The following is a 17641-nucleotide window of genomic DNA, read 5'->3' on the forward strand; positions in this document are numbered from 1 at the left end:
TTAATGTCCATATGTATAGAAAAAACAAAATTAAAGCTAGTGGCCCTTTTTTACATTGTACCTTCATTCAACTATTCCTCAAAGCTAATGGTAGCTTTGATCGCTCTATAAGGCAAGGTTTGTTACAAAGAAGGGCATAGATTACCATGATCAGGTGTATTATTGCATTGGTGGTGCATTATAGTTGGAATGTACATCAGTTAGATATCAAGACTGCCTTCTTAAATGGTGGTGCATTATAGTTGGAGTGTACATCAGTTAGATATCAAGACTGCCTTCTTAAATGGTGACTTGCATGAGGAGTTTTATGTATCTCAGCCTCATGGTTTTGTTGATAACAAGCAAGAATTTAAAGCATCCAAGTTACAAAGGGTTGTGCTCAAGAGAAGGGTATAGATTACCCATGATCAGGTGTATTATTGTATTGGTAGTGCATCATAGTTGGAATGTACATCAGTTAAATATCAAGATTGCCTTCTTAAATGTGGTGACTTGCATGAGGAGGTTTATGTATCTCGGCCTTATGGTTTTGTTGAACAAGCAAGAATTTAAAGTATCCGGGTTTAAAAAAGCTTTATATGGCCTTAAATAGGGTCTCCAAGCATGGTATGAGAAGATAAACACATAATGGTTTTTGCAATAGTCTCTAACTGAGAGTACCCTCTATGTAAAGAGGAGTAAAGATTGTTCTTCATTTTATATGTTGACATAGTGCTCATTACATGCCCTAATGAGGAGAAGATTTCAGCCTTCAAGGCTGAATTGTATGTGTCATTTAAGGTGGAAAATTTGGGCTCATTGCATTATTATTTATGCATACAGTTTATGCAACGTAATGATGGTATTGTGATGTTGCAGTCAAAGTAAATATAGAGGCTATTACAAAAATCACTCTTAAGTTATTGAAAATTATATTTTCTATTTTATATTGGGACACCTATGTGTGCCATGCCAGTGGTACATGTGATTTAATATTATGATTTGCCTATTTCTCATGAGTGACAGTGTTGGGATTGATTAATGTGTTGAATTGATTGTTTAACTAAGGTGGGTATGTCTATAAGTATATATACTTATATATACTTATATATACTTATATATAAGTATATATATAACTAAGGTGGATTATGTCTATAAGTATATATAATGAGATTGCTAGGGTACTGATTGAGGTGTCGTGTATAGATGGTGGACTAAGCGGTGGTGTGAAGAAGAAGACCATGGGTGGCATAGGACATCAGATTGATTTCATGTAGATACATCAGACACATTTGTGTCTTCTATCTTCTACAATCTTATGTATGTATGTGGAATGTGGCTCTGTGGTATGGGACACTTAGACTTGTTTCACATATGTTCATTTGATTGGATTGTTGCATATTTGCATCATGTGTTGATGTAGCAAAGTTAAAAGGGACTCAAGTCAATTTGGGCCCAAGTTCAAGGGATGAAGGGAATGTGAAGGGGGCCAAGGGCTAGGACTAGGGTTGGGCATGCCCATGGACATGAATAAGTGTAGCGTGAAAGGGTGCCCTAGTATATAAGTGAATGTGGGGCAATATAATAGGAACCTTTTGATAATCAAGATTATACAAGTCCTTTGCTTTCTCTTCTTGCTCTAATCCTAGGCTAATCTCTCATGTTTTTCTTAATCGTAGGATAATGAGGCTAAATCTAAGTTACCACTTTCTTTCATTGGTATCAAAGCCATGTCTTTGATCTAATTTTCTTAAAGTTTCCTGCATTTTCTTGGTGTTCTTGAACTTTCTTGATTTCTTGATCAAGAAATGGGTATGGTGATTGGAGAATGATTGAAATCTTTTTTATTTTTGGTTGTTTCCAAGGTTTTTGGGGGCTATGGGTCACTGTGGACCCAAAATTTGAGGTGGTCGCTCTCCAAAATTTGAATGAGGGAACCAAATTTGGGGGAACTTTTTACTAATCATGATTAACTTCCTTACTCAAAATGTTTTTACCATGCCTTTCCCTTTATGCTTGATTTTGATGGTTTTGGATCTTCCTTAATGCTAGAAATCTTGGTCATTGCTTAGATTGGAAGATTATCCATGCTATAAGCTTGATTTTAACCCCCCTGTGCGCTTTTGTCGCACAGGTCGTAGCTGGGGACTTGCCAGACACCGTATGCGAGCCACGAATGGCTGCAAGCATACAACTAGGGAAGGAAGCTCAAACAGAATGCCAAAGGGTGTGTCACTCACCGCTCAACCGCCGCCTTGAAGGATTCCCGCGTCGCAGCCGTGAAGGAGGAGCTGCCGTCGCCGCTCTACCGCCTCTCCGCCGCCGCCGTGCCGCTACACAGTGCTCGATCGCTCTCCACTCACTCTCTCTCTCTCTCACAAACGCAGGAGAAGGAAACCAAAGAGATAAGGCAAGAGAACTCTTGTATTCACAACACATGAGAATGAGGATTTTAGGGTTACAATTGACTCTTATAGGTGACTTGGCCGTTCACACTTGGGTGCCCATACATGGCCGGCCGACCCTAACCCTTATCCTACTGATATTCAAGGTGCGCCTCTCATCGGCGATCACCCAATCCCTTCATCCTTAACCTATGGTGCCGACAAGCCCGGCCCATGACTCAGAATATTTAAATTAATGACGTAAAACATAGTACGTCTCAATGTCCGCCATGGGTTAACATGCCCCCCTTCCTGATGTAGATTCCGTCCTCGGAAGCTATGGTATGGTAAGCTCGAGAGGGTTGTTGTGGTAGACCGTCTGCAAAACAGGAAAGTAGAGTGAAGGTATGCTGGAATTCAAAAGATATAAAGTGTATAAATTCAAGCATGTGAGACCACAATGGAAAATGTGCGCTTTTGCAGCACAGGTCGTAGCTGGGGACTTGCCGGACACCGTATGCGAGCCACGAATGGCTGCAAGCATACAACCAGGGAAGGAAGCTCAAACAGAATGCCAAAGGGTGTGTCACTCACCGCTCAACCGCTGCCTTGAAGGATTCCCGCGTCGCAGCCGTGAAGGAGGAGCCGCCGTCGCCGCTCTACCGCCTCTCCGCCGCCGTGCCGCTACACAGTGCTCGATCGCTCTCTCACTCTCTCTCTCTCTCTCTCACACACGCAGGAGAAGGAAACCAAAGAGATAAGGCAAGAGCACTCTTGTATTCACAACATATGAGAATGAGGATTTTAGGGTTACATTTGACTCTTATAGGTGACTTGGCCGTTCACACTTGGACGCCCATACATGGCCGGTCGACCGTAACCCTTATCCTACTGATATTCAAGGTGCGCCTCTCATCGGCGATCACCCAATTCCTTTATCCTTAACATATGGTGCCGACAAGCCCGGCCCATGACTCAGAATATTTAAATTAATGACGTAAAACATAGTACGTCTCAATGTCCGCCATGGGTTAACATGCCCCCCTTCCTGATGTAGATTCCGTCCTCGGAAGCTATGGTATGGTAAGCTCGAGAGGGTTGTTGTGGTAGACCGTCTGCAAAACAGGGAAGTAGAGTGAAGGTATGCTGGAATTCAAAAGATATAAAGTGTATAAATTCAAGCATATTAGACCACAATGGATGTTGCTATGAGAACTTAGTTTAAGGGTCACATGAATGAACTAGTGTAGCAAATTAACAGGAGTTTAAAATTATTGAAAGTAAATTAAGAGTAAGCAAGGTGTCAAAGGTTAATCAAGGTTTATAACTGGCCTAAGTCAAGGAAAATAACCAAGCTTAATAAATAAACAGATGACCACACTGTGTCTACTCTAAGAACAAGTTAATACCACGCGTCTAGGGACACAAGAAACATCAGAGTTACGGGAGCCTTTTGCCTTTATATATATATTTTTTAAAAATGCACATGACAATTTTTACACACAATGGCTACCTTCCTAAGGCAAAACTAACATCGATCCTGGTACCATGTTTAACACAAGGCATTATCCAGGAATCTATTAGCTCACTTTAGGTAAGGCTACCCCCTACCAACCAAGGCATCGGTCTGGAGTAGAATACTCCTCGCCTACCAAGTATCAATAAGGCGATAGGCCAACATTAAAGCACATCATAGACTTGTATTGCCATTTATTGTAGGCTTTTTTTTTTAAATCTATTTCTTTTGATCTTCGCTCCTGAACTATAATTTGTCTTGCATCCTTTCAACAAAGGGGTAATAGCTATGTCCTAGAGGTCAACACACACATGGCCAGGTGTCAAACATTAAGATGGTTTGACCCTAGACCTAAGACAATCGTATTCCAAGGTTAACTAAAGACGTCATGCTGCCTAGGAATATTTCCAATAAGGTTAAGCTTGTTAATGATTTACACTAGCACATCAAGCAACTTCAAAAACTAAGTAGTTCATTGACAATTTCCATGTGGTCATGCATTATAGTTCATGCAATTAATTGAACAGAAAAAACGAAAGAGAGTGGGTATGGAAGAATTACACCTGTAATTGGAGATCTCCTTGAATTGACGAGACAACTTGCAATTTGATGTAGATATATTTTGATGAACATTGCGGCAGTCTCAGGACTTGAAAGTGAACCCACCTCAAACTTTTTAACCTGTACAATCAACTAACAAGTACTATACCTCGAGAGGCACATCAGTGTGAAAATTTCAAGACTTGTTTAAGGAATCTAAACTAGAAAAAAACTTGAAAACACTAACCTACCTACCAGTCACCACACTACTACTGAGGATACGGTAAGAGGATGTTGTAGAGTCCTGGCTCTAGCCCTAAGGCTAAGCCTCTATCCGCATCATCCAAACAAATAAAGTCAACCTCAGTAGTGCCATGAGTTTCATCTGTCCATTCATCATTGTCAGATATTTCCTTTTCATTTTCCCATCCACATAAACTCATCAAGAATGTACCCATGCGAGGATAGTCATCTTGTGGAAAAGGAAAGCATTGGGCTAATGGGGATATGTCCTCTACGGAGTAGGGGTCAGTCATGGTCAATAGGCGGATTAGCCATTCTAATTCCTCAACATTTTCTTCTCTGGCTAGTACATCTATATGATCCCATTCAGTTTCAATTACAGGATAGCACATGTGAAATATCTGAGAAAGGTACAGATGATACCTCTCATCAAAGGTGGGAGTGGATGAAGTGTATGATGATCGTGCATCTGCCATATCTGCAAACACAGATATAGCATCAGTAGGTTTATGACAGGTCAATCTAGTTTTTGATTGTATACGGATATCTCTGCTCTTAACGTGCTCTTGCTCTTTTTACTATTTTTTTATTTTGTTTTCTTTGTTTTGTTTATGTATGAAGCTATATATATACATCCCCTTGAATTTGGCAATTACATGGTCAGGGGAGAAGGTTAAGGAGGAAGCATTAGAATGTCGAGCGTGAGTACATGCTCCCCCTTTCCTTGGGTAGATCATATTATTTGCAATGATGTTGCAGCCTCTTGGAACCAATTTGTCCAGCGGGTCATAGGTTGTGATGTGGGCAGATAGCTTTTTATGATCCTTGTGGCCACATCCAATTGTAGAGATGGTAGTGTACGCTCCCATTGACGAATGGAGGAAATGGTTTCCGACGATACTATTACAAGGGGAGATGTAGACTCATCGTCGATTTTTTGTTGGGTGTTGACAAGAGTAGGTGTAGAGCATGTAGAAACTTCTATATCAGCGTGTGCCTGGCTGGCATGAGGAGCTAGAAGCTTCATGTGGCTCCCCCCTTCCTGAGCTAGGTGGTAATGATCGATATCGTTTGGGAATCCAAACGAACTCTGGAAGAAGTGGTGTGGAGCACTCTGTTACCTTTCCCTTACCACGATCTTGAATTATCGTTGGGGTGGCAACAATTGGTTTGCAAGGTTTTACAGGTGATGTAGAGGGATTCAGCTTATGTTTAGGGACCCAAATCTGGTCATTCCCCTCGTAGTACCCTTGGGCTACTAATAATTTTTTAGGGATCCATCGCGATGTTACCTTGCCCTTTTTCGGGTGGGTAGCTGCTTTCCTTTTACGAGGCTTCTTGGTGGCTGAGCGAGATTGAGCAGGGGAAGTAGCTATTAACGAAGCCTTTGGGACCCATTTGTATGTGTTTTTTGGCATAGTAAACGGAGCTTTAGAGACCACCTTGCCTGTTTCCACTCTTGGCGTTGAAGTGTTAGAGGGGTGGAAAACAATCAAAGATGGTTTTGCCACTGGGCTTTGTGATTTTCCATTATCTAATATTTGAGTGGATGACTTAGGTGCGGGATTTTGAGTGGTCAGACCTAGTGTTGGCTCTTGCGTTGTGACTTGTCTGGTTGCCCAATCGATATTGCACTTGGTGGCCATCATCCATTTGCGCCCTAAGATCACAGTCCCTTCCATGGTACCAGCAGGCATAACCAAAAAGCTTTGAATTATGGTTCCCTTGTCATAAGCAACCGGAGTAAGCAGAATTCCTGAGACAGGGGTTTTCTTCTTGTTGATTCCTTGAACTTGGATAGAACTCTTCGATAAGGGTGGTTTGCCCAGTTGACACCACACGCCATATGATAGCAAATTGTGTTGAGCTCCTGTATCCAATAATGCATTATACAGCACCTCCCCGTAAGGACTCTGTAACTCAATTGGGTATCTTAGAGGTGGGTCAGATTCCAGTGCATCCTCCTCTGCTTCCTCGAAAAATACTTGCGTAATTCCCAAGTTGGCTTCTCGTTGTCTCCTAGCACGCTGTTGACGTTCTTTTGCTTCGACTCTCGCTTGTATCTTTTTAAGCTCAGCTTGTTCTTTGGCTGCCTTCTTTTGATGGATTGCATGTAACTCCTCTTGGCTCAGGGGGTCATAGTACCTTTTGAATTTGCTCCCATTAAGGAATCCAATGGTTTCAACTCCGTCGAGAGTCTCCACTCTGATGGTACCTTGCGGGGTAATTTCACATACTCTATACGGTCCCTTACCAGCATATTTGAGTTTTTTCTTTTCGTTACGCACTCCATACATCAGGACTTTATCCCCAACCTTGATGTCCTTGTCCTTTAGGTGGCGATCAAACCATTTTTTCCTTCTATCCTTCTCCACAAGGGCATTGTACACAGCCAATTGTCTTTCTTCATTTAGCCGCTCAAGGATATACAGACGCTCTGCTAAGGGATTACCATCCCAACCCTCTTGAGTAGCAACACGAAGACTTGGAATGACAAATTCCCACGGCATGACTGCTTCTTGGCCATATACCATTTTGAATGGTGTGCAATTAATAGCCACTTTGTACGCAGTACGATAGGCCCATAAAGCTGTCTCGTAAGCTTTAGATCCCAATCCGTGCGATGAGCTTCAACAGTCTTTGTCAGAACAGAGATTAATGTCTTGTTTGTACTCTCGGCTTGGCCATTCGCTTGCGGATAGTAAGGAGTAGATTTATGATGGGATATCATGAAATTTGTTGTGAGCTCCTTAATCACTTCATTTATAAAATGCGTACCATTGTCGCTCATAAGTTCAAAAGGACAACCGAATCGTGTGATTATATTTTCAAAGAGGAACTTGGCTGTTGTCCTTGCATCTGCCTTACGTGTCGCTTTCGCTTCAGCCCATTTGGTCATATAGTCAGTGGCCACAATAATATAGCGAGATTGTGTGTTTCGGGCCGCTGGACTAATTGGACCTACAAAGTCTAAACCCCACTTTTCAAATGGTTGGTTTACTTTGATCGGATGTAGGGGCATCTGATCTTTCCTCTGGGGTTTCTTATATCGTTGGCATTCATCGCAACCCTTCACAAAGAGTGATGCGTCTTGGAACATAGTGGGCCACCAATACCCTGATTGTAAGATCTTTCGCGCAGTTAAGTCTCCTGAGAAGTGACCACCGGCTACACCCATATGTGCCTCTTGCAAAATGTATAGATACTCATCCTCTCGGGCACAACGCCTAAGAACGTCATCCTTTCCTCTTTTATAAAGAGTCCCGGCTATCAGGCAATAGGGTTCGCATTCTTTGATCAGCTTTCGAGCTAGATCTTTACGAAGTTCCTTGGGTGGAAAGCCATTAACCAAAAAGTTAACAATCTTCTCACTCCATTCAGGCATTGTCTCCACCATGAACAGGGAAGTGTCAGGTAAGTCATCATCAACCCCCGTAGGAGCCTCACCATTAGGTATGCGAGACAAATGATCAGCCATAACATGTTTTTTGCCAGGTCTCACAACAACAGTGAAATCAAACTCAAGAAGAATCAATAGCCATCGTGTGATTCTTCCTGTGGAGCATGGTTTGTTTACCAGATACAACAATGCTTGATGATCCACATAGAAAACAAACTTGGTGGCAAGGAGGTAATAACGAAATTTCCTTACTGCATATATCATTGCCAACCCTTCTCGCTCCATAGTAGTGTAGTTCATCTCAGCATCGTTCAACTGGCGACTGGCAAAGCTAATGGGGTAGTCTAGCTTGTGTTCTCCAGGTTGAGTTAACACACACCCAATAGCAAAGTTTGATGCATCAATATGCACATGGAAGAGTAAATCCCAGTTAGGCATTCTCAAGATTGGAGCACTCGCCAAGGCCTTCTTTAGTAGCTCATAGGCACGGTCACATTCTTCGGTCCAAATAAACTCGATGAGAAGCTTATACAATGGTCGAGCTATCTCGGCGAAGAAGAGAATAAACCTTCGATAATAACCAACATGGCCCATAAAGCGTTGGACTCCCTTGTAGTTGGTGGGTGGGGGTAATTCCAGAATGACCTTGATTTTACTCTCGTCAGTGGAAATCCCATTTTTGGACACTATATGCCCTAAGATAACTCCGTGTTTAACCCAGAATTGGCATTTGAAAGGATTCAAGGAGATGCGATATAATCTACACCTTTCAAATATTTTTCGTAAACACATTAAGTGCTCGTCCCAAGAGGAATGAACACAAAGATCATCTAAGAAAGCTTCACAGAAGTCCCTTAGATATTCCTTAAAGGCCGTGTTTATCAATCGTTGGAATGTTGCAGGTGCATTGGTCAAGCCAAAAGCCATGACGCGAAAGGCAAACACTCCAAACTCTGTGATAAATGCTGTTTTAGCTTGGTCCTCGACTGCAATTGTGATCTGATTGTAACCCGAGTACCCATCTAAAAAGCTATATGCCTCCTTGCCTGCCACTCTTTCAAGCACATGTTCAGAATATGGCAAGGGGTAATGATCCCTTCTGGTGGCTGCATTAACCTTTTTGAGATCAACGCACACTCTGAGTTTCCCATTCTTCTTTGGCACGATGACTATCGGAGAAACCCATTCTGAGTGCTCAATTGGGTATATGAATCCACATTTTACCAGCTTTTCAATTTCCTCTTGTACAATCTTTGCATACTTAGGATTCATTGGGTAGGGACGTTGCTGGACTGGTTTAGCAGTGCTAATCATTGGAATCGTGTGTTGCACCACCGAGGGTGGAACACCCTTCATATCATGAGATGTCCATGCAAATATGTCCTTGAATTCTTTAAGAAGCTGTGTAAGTGCAGCTTCTTCCGCCTTGGTGAGGTCTTGAGCAATAAAAACTGGTTTAGACTCCTCACCCGGATCTGCTAAGTCTATCTCCTTAACTACCGCAGGGCCATCGTAGACACCGCTACTCCCATTGGTAGGCGTTCGTTGGGCTTTTGTGTAGACTACTTTACGTTCCCCTGTGGTGAATGATTTGAAATGCTCGGGTGCGGGGTGTAAGTCTACTGGTTCTTGTTGTGCCAGGCTTTTTTCTATCAATTCCGCTTCCTTTTGTTGCTGAGCCAACTCTTGGTTTTGCCGCCTCCTTGCAGTACGACTTAGTTTTGGCTTCTCATCAATTTCTAATTGGGCGACATCATGAGGTTGCGGAATACACCACATGACACTTTGGAGGTATTGTCCCCAATTATCCGCTATCTTCCGATGAGCATCAATGGCTCCTACATAACTAAGCCATTCTGCAGTGGATCTTTCCTTGTTTATTGCAGTGCGTACATTAGCTCGATACCGTTGGCGCTTATGTCTCGTTTTCTTCTTACCAAGTTTTTGATTTTTGTTTCTGTCAGATTCGAACTCACTTGGTCGATCTTCACTTGTGTCCCCCTCACTTTCGGATGAATTGCAGGAGGTCACTGTCCTAGGCCTTGAGCACCTTGCTTCCACATTTGGGTGAATATTTGATTCATTTTTCCCTTCAGGCTCAGGGTCAGTTTCTTCTTGAGATTCATACTCAGAGTTGCATTGGTCAGAGTCTTCACTACTTTCAGTGTCAGTGGAGTTTGCCACTTTCTCGCCATCAGGAGTCAAGTGCATAACACCTATCATGTTTATTGGCACTAACGGTGGCATATGTTGCCCCTCAGGTGTTACCCAACTTGTGCCTCTATTTCCCCATGTGTCTATGGTTGCCGCTAGGTGTACCCAATCCACGTTATCCGACTCAGTCATACCCGGTAGGACATCCATATAAGGAGAATCTTTCCCATCATCAGTCTCTTTTTTGCATGTATAGCAATACCTTAATGGGGCGGAGTGAATAGTGGTATCTGATCGATTATCAATGATAACCTTGCTTCCTAAAGGATGTGCACGACCATTCTCAAGATCAGCTCGAATGACAGAGTCCTGGAATTGTAGGTAGACATGGTTTTTCGACCAGTCATGCACCATTTGTGCTTCCCTCATGAAAGGACGTCCTAAGATCATTTGATATGACATAGGATGCTTGGAGAAATCCATTACAATGAAGGTATGTTTTACCTTGTACCCCAGGACCTTGATCTTAAGGTCCCTTAACATTCCAATAGGTTTAGCAATAGTTCCGTTTGCCATCTTAACCACTATGTTTGTGACTTCGAGGTGAGGTCTTCCCATGGATTCCCAACAGTTTTTAGTCACAATGCTCACTCCAGCACCACCATCAAGGATTCCCTTTAGAGTTAATCCCTTGGTAGTAATGGGGAGGGTGGCATTAGATTCGTCACCTTCAAAGTACTGTCCCAACTTGTTCACAGGTATTTCCACGACCGAATCTTCATCAAAGTTGGGTTGTAGATCCCAATGCTCCCCTTCATCTTGAAGCGTGTCGGGTCTATCCATATTTGCAAATTGTGGTAACCCCGCCTTTAGTTCTCCATTGAGAAATGCCCGAAGAGCTAAGAATAGCTCAGGATCTCCGTATAATTTGGATATGATCGTGGTTCTGATTTCAGAGGACATGAAATCCATTAGCTTGGACACATTCAATGGTACTTTTCGAGACATCGCCCCTTGACTAGGGACTGGTGAAGATGGAATCACTTCCTCTTCGATGGGGTCAGGCATTCCCTCACTAAACATTCTTTCCAGCAAGAAGGGTGTTTGCCCACTTCCTGATGTCCTGTCCTCACTTTCTTCTCGAATGATACTAGGTATAGCTAACGGTTTATGGTTCCTGTGAGGCTGAACTTGCGTAGGAAACACTGTGTCTGGAATGTTGATTTTTCTAAGGTTTGGCTCTAGTTCTCTTTGTGTTTCTTCCACCAAACCCCTTAAGTGTTGCACTTGTTCAATCTCCTCAACTGGGTTTGGGTAAGTTCCAATCTTTTTCTTGAGGGTTTTTGGCCCACGTGGCTTGTCTTGGGGAGTCTCAGTCAGTTTGGGTGGTCGAGAGGGCATTAACTGACTTGGTTGTGGGGCTAAGGAAGTTTCCTTTTGTTTCCCCTTATTTATGTACTCGCTTGATCCTCCTTCATTGAGCTCCCGAGTGGGTTCCTCCCTTAAGGTAGTGGCTTTGGTCCCCATGGTTTCTATTGAATCGGAATCATCTTCAAGATCATTCATATACACGGGGTCGTCTTCTGTCCCTATGTTGGTCTTTGAACTGGGCTTGGAGCTCGTGGCATTAAGCGATCTCTTCCGTCGTGTTTTCTTTTTCTTTGCCTGAGCGATTGAGGCAGTATCCCTCTCTTCAAGAATGTAGTTTTGATTTTGAAGCATTGATCGTGTAACTACATTCGCGGGTACAATGGGTGTGGTTCCTCGTGCTTGGTTGGTGACCTCAACCAAATTCAATGGCGTAATCTTGGGTGCATTAGGATTATGTGGACATTGAGTGATCAAATGATCTATGCCACAACGATTACATGTAAGTACCGGCATTCCCGATGTGCTCCCTTGATTTGGTTGCATATGAGTAGCGATCTTTTGTAGCCTATTAGGGCACTCTGCTACACGATGCGGTCCACCACAATCGTAGCATTGAAGAGGTGGTCTCCTCGCCAAGGTATTAAGGTTTTTCCCTCTTGTGGCGAGAGCAGCCACTTGATATACAGGCTTGACTTGGCCGAAATGATCCTCCATGTAGTACTGGGGAATCATTTCAAACGTATCAATCCCGTATGGAGCAGTGGGGTCTATCTCCTCTTCATAATCCCCACACGCACTATGTGACTCACAACCCATCTGGTTTATTGGGGTAATCCTTGGATGTGGAGGTTGTGGTCCTAGCACTGGCGGTGGTAACGGCACAGACTGGACTACATTCGGATTCCTTGGAACTATGTGCGGTGACAGTTGCTCGATAGGTTGTGCAGGCATTAGCGCGGGTACTTGAGGTGTGTTTGACCAAGCTAGTGGTGCCTGGTTTGCCAACATTCGCTTAAGTGTTAGGCAATCTTTAGATTGATGGCCATACTTACCACATGCATTGCAATTCCCATTGAATTTGACTCTAAATGTGGGACATTCACTCGTGCTATGTGGTCCTAAGCACACCGAACACCATTGTTGCTCTCTCCTTGGGTACATATGGCTATTCTGAGGAGCTCGATTACCCCTAAAGTATTCTTGGAGAGCCTTAGTAAGGTCGGTCACAGACATTTCAGATATCTTGGGCTCCTTGGCAATAGGTTTTACCATCATTGGCTCGTGCCCAGATACTTGCGAACTAACGGATTTTGTTTCTGAAGACACCTTTTTACCTGCAATCATCAAGTTGTCTTCTAACTGGATTGCATTGGCCGTGACTGCTTCCCACGTTGTAAGACCTCTAATGACTAGGCCATTGTAAATGTCCTCGTGGCGCAATCCTCGGATGAATCTATCGAGGAGTTGGTTGTTATTGAAGCGTTCATCAGGAGTGCAGCGAGAATTTAGATGCTTCAATCGACATAGCCTGGCTGATAGGAGTTGGCGTTGGTCTGAGTATGTTGGCAAATGACGTAGGATATGATATGTAGCTAGGCCTAGCTCCTCTTGGATAAGGGTTGTGATAAGGTGGTCATGGAGCATACGCCATTGGCATACTAGGAGGCGTAGGAGCTACATGAGCATGAGTAGCAATAGGTACATAAGGCCGATAGGCACTGCCACGCACTGTTGTAGGTACTGTTCCACTAGGTAGTGGTGTCGTACTAACTACAGTGGTAACAGGTGCGCTTTCTGTCATGCTCATCATTGGGGTAGGCATTGTGGAGTCCTTAATGGAAAGTTGAGCCAAGGTTGGAAAGCTAAAGTTACTACTCGTGGGCTCAACCTGCATTGAGACTCCAGGCGAAACAAAAGAAGGGTCTATGGGACTCACCGAGGGAGTCTCCAATTGTGATAGGGTTGGTTGTTTGGCCTTGCCCGTATCCAAAAACCTCATAGGGCCAGTGGAAACTAAGTTCACTCCCCTATTTTGCCTCTCAATTTGGATAATTCTATGAATCACCTCACATATCATGTGTTGTTGCTCCTCTAGATTAGTGGCGCTAGATGTAGATCGTAGGACTTCTAACCAACCTACATGGTAGGTGTAACCCGTGTATAGGTCCGTTAGAGTCTCTGTGTGTAGATCATATTCCCAATTTTCATTGAGAAATATCCCATCTAGACTTGGTGTGCCAAACGGTTCTCTTGAAGTGGACGCAATGTCACTTCTTATGGATTGGCTTCTAGGGACCTCTACTTTAGGAAGAGCATTGGAAGTTGGTAGCTCAGTAGGGCCCTCATTAAACGAAGTGGGTAGAATATCCACATGGACACTCTTTGGGAGGGTAGGGTCTACATAAGATGTGAATGGTGAATCTACTACCCCTCCTTCTTCATTTACTTCGCTTGTCGCATGCTCAGAGCGTGTAGCTCTACTAAAGGTCTCTATTAGACGACTAAACATGCTAGATCCGGGTTGTGGGGCCCACACTGGCATGTTTTGGCTTGTCTCCTCAGGGTTCTTGGTAGGGTGCCCTTCCATGGCTTCTGAGTCAGAGGATGAGTCACTATCCACTATTCGTGGATCTTGGGTTGCACTCCCTTGGGTTCCAACAGCCGAAGGCCAAGATGCCAACGTGGAGGGATGGTGTGAGCCTGCGTAAACTGAAACACTTTCTAGTGGTTCAGGCTCTAGCACCCGACCAGAACGTAGATGCATGTGACGTGGGTATCCTACGTGCGTTGGGAACTACCCTTGAAACTCACACAAGTGGTTTCTTAAGTGTTTCGTACCCCGTTTTTACTTGTTTTTAGATTGTTTTTAACTCGTTTTTGACCCCCTTACTTACGGTCGAACTTGGACTAGGGCGTGTGATAGCTCGAAACGAGCGTATCGTTCAAAGGGTCCTAGTGTGCTTTACAGCACTGTGTTCGCCTATCTAGAGCTCCTGTAGTCCTCAAAACAGTCCGTTTTCCTTGGGGGAAAGGGGGAAAAGCCTATTTGCTTGTGGAGGAAAGGGTGAGGGCTTTATCCCACATGCTCACTTTACTCCTTGGGGAGTGGGCTACATATAGGGCACGACTTCCCATAAGCTCTCACTTGAGAGAAAGCTATGGAGGCTCAGTCTCCTATATATATATATCAAAAGACCGAGATCGAGGCCGGGGCCGGGGCCGTGGCCGTGGGGTTCTTTCTTTTTAAATTTTTTTTCTCCAATTAGAAAATCTTTCCTCTCCACACGTTTGGTTCTTTCTTTAAAAATAAAATTTAGTTTTTTTTGTTTTTAATTTTTTCTATTTTTTTAAATTTTTATTTTCTGTTTTTTTTTTCTGAGATAAGTTCTCTAGGGTTTCTAGCCTTGGCCGCGGCGCAGTTCGCGCACACAGCACAGATCCGGGGATTCAGAAACCCCCCTCACACGCAGAAAACCAGATAACAGAACGCACGCCCACACGCGGAGCGGAAATATAACAAAGAAACAGAAATGCAGAAGACAAATTGCAGAAACAGATTGTTAAACACAGAAACACCTCAACAACAAACACACAGTCGCTTTCCTACAGTGTAGATTAAACTTCACACAGCAGCCGAGCTGCAAACTGGAGCTTGGTGCAGGGCAACTCCCCGGCAGCGGCGCCAAAAATGTGCGCTTTTGTCGCACAGGTCGTAGCTGGGGACTTGCCAGACACCGTATGCGAGCCACGAATGGCTGCAAGCATACAACCAGGGAAGGAAGCTCAAACAGAATGCCAAAGGGTGTGTCACTCACCGCTCAACCGCCGCCTTGAAGGATTCCCGCGTCGCAGCCGTGAAGGAGGAGCCGCCGTCACCGCTCTACCGCCTCTCCGCCGCCGCCGTGCCGCTACACAGTGCTCGATCGCTCTCTCACTCACTCTCTCTCTCTCTCACAAACGCAGGAGAAGGAAACCAAAGAGATAAGGCAAGAGCACTCGTGTATTCACAACACATGAGAATGAGGATTTTAGGGTTACAATTGACTCTTATAGGTGACTTGGCCGTTCACACTTGGGCGCCCATACATGGCCGGCCGACCCTAACCCTTATCCTACTGATATTCAAGGTGCGCCTCTCATCGGCGATCACCCAATCCCTTCATCCTTAACCTATGGTGCCGACAAGCCCGGCCCATGACTCAGAATATTTAAATTAATGACGTAAAACATAGTACGTCTCAATGTCCGCCATGGGTTAACACCCCCTTGCCCACGTTTTGGTCGCCGATTCACGCCTGGAGGACTGCTAACGGCTGTGCATTTTTTTACTTCATTTGGGAGCCACAAAGCTAAGTAATGCTTCAAATCAATGGCTAATAAGAGGCTTATCATGTGAAGCAAGCATGGGAGCTCACTAATGAGCATTTGCTAAGTCGATTTGGGCCGTGAGGATGGCAATGATGGCTGTGACTATTCTTGGAGTTTGGAGCTCAAAATCACGATCACAATCCTCAACAAGATTAGCAAAGCTTTGTAAGATGTACTCTATTACATCAATGCTTTATTCTCTTCCATATTTTTGCATGTGTGGGGATTCATGGAGAAATTAGGGTTTTCTACCAAAAAATTTAGAAATTTTCTCAATAATCCTCTTAATCATGCTTGGCTATATGCATGTGTGATCAATTTGTGTATTAGTGAGAGATTTCATGAGCAATTTCCTTCTCTTGCAATTTTGAGATTTCTTAAAAACTAGGGTTCCTGCATGTTTTTCTTGAGATCCAGGGCATTCATTATCTTCATTAAGCCTTCCTCTATCCTCCTATATCACTTTTGCATCAATATCAATTGGGGATCAGGGTTTATTGGAGAAAAGGGGATTTAGGGAAAGTGCTATAAAATTAGGGCTTGCTCTGGACTTTTCTTCATTTCACATTCATGGACATATGCCCATAGATCTCATTGATCATGTTATGCATTGGTTGCATCAAGGGAAGTGCACATACCCAAGTGTGGATTATTGAAGTCAAATTGCCCTTCTCTTTTTGGGGTTTCTTTGTGTAATTGGCATTGATTTGTCTCCACATGAAACCATGGGGATTGAAGACATCAAGGAGCACTAATTGTATTCCCAATTAACCTCTTCTACGACATTAGCTTCATATGTTAGATGGTCATGGCATGTAACTATAATTGTCGATTGTAAGTGGATTCACATACACTTTCAAGTTCATGTTTCACAACTCACACACACTTGTACTCACATATCAATTCCTAGTAATCAAGTGATGTGTGAGGGTACCTCGGCATTTGGAGGAGAGGCCATGGGATCATGTCTTGAATCTGCCTTGCCGTGAGTGCCTTGGAAAAGTGGTAAGGTGGAGGATTAGGTACTGGTGGTGAAGAAATGGCCCCAACTTGTGCCTAGTTTTGACCTAGGTATACGAGGGTGGGAAGAGCTTGGCCGGGAGATCGGCAAGCTTCAACGCTCTACATCGACTTTCGAGTGCTTGTTGTGGATGCATTTTATTGGGCAAGGATTTGGCAAGCATGGGATTCAGTATTACAATTGATTTTAATTAATTTGATATTGAGATTTGGTTGCAAAAACAAAGGAGGTGCTACCAAAATTTTTGCAAAAAACACTTATGCAAGGCACTTGAGGTTACATGTGGATGCCAAGTTACAAATTGATGAGATTCATGCCTTTAAATAAGGTCTAATGCAAAAGGGAAGTGAGGATTGAATTGGAGAGAAGTTTGACAGTTTTCTGCTGTGGCACTAAACCCTAATTCAGTCTGAGAGGGTTAGGGCTGCTTTCAAGGTGTTTGCATAGTCTCATTCTACTCTCCAAGGGCTACGTTTGGAGCCCTCGAGTGATCATTCAAGCTCTGTTTACTCTCCAATTAACGAGTCTACCCGCAAGACAAGAAGGCTTCCCAGTTAAAAACAGCACTTCATTTTAGCAAAGTGAACATAGGGCTAGGTTCCCCATACCCTAAGCTTCCCATCTAGCCTTAGACCTCACCATTCGGACACCGGAGCTATCTGCTA

Source organism: Cibotium barometz, chromosome 4 (genome assembly GCF_041138505.1).
Source record: "Cibotium barometz isolate CiBa-2024 chromosome 4, ASM4113850v1, whole genome shotgun sequence".
Classification (NCBI taxonomy): domain Eukaryota; kingdom Viridiplantae; phylum Streptophyta; class Polypodiopsida; order Cyatheales; family Cibotiaceae; genus Cibotium; species Cibotium barometz.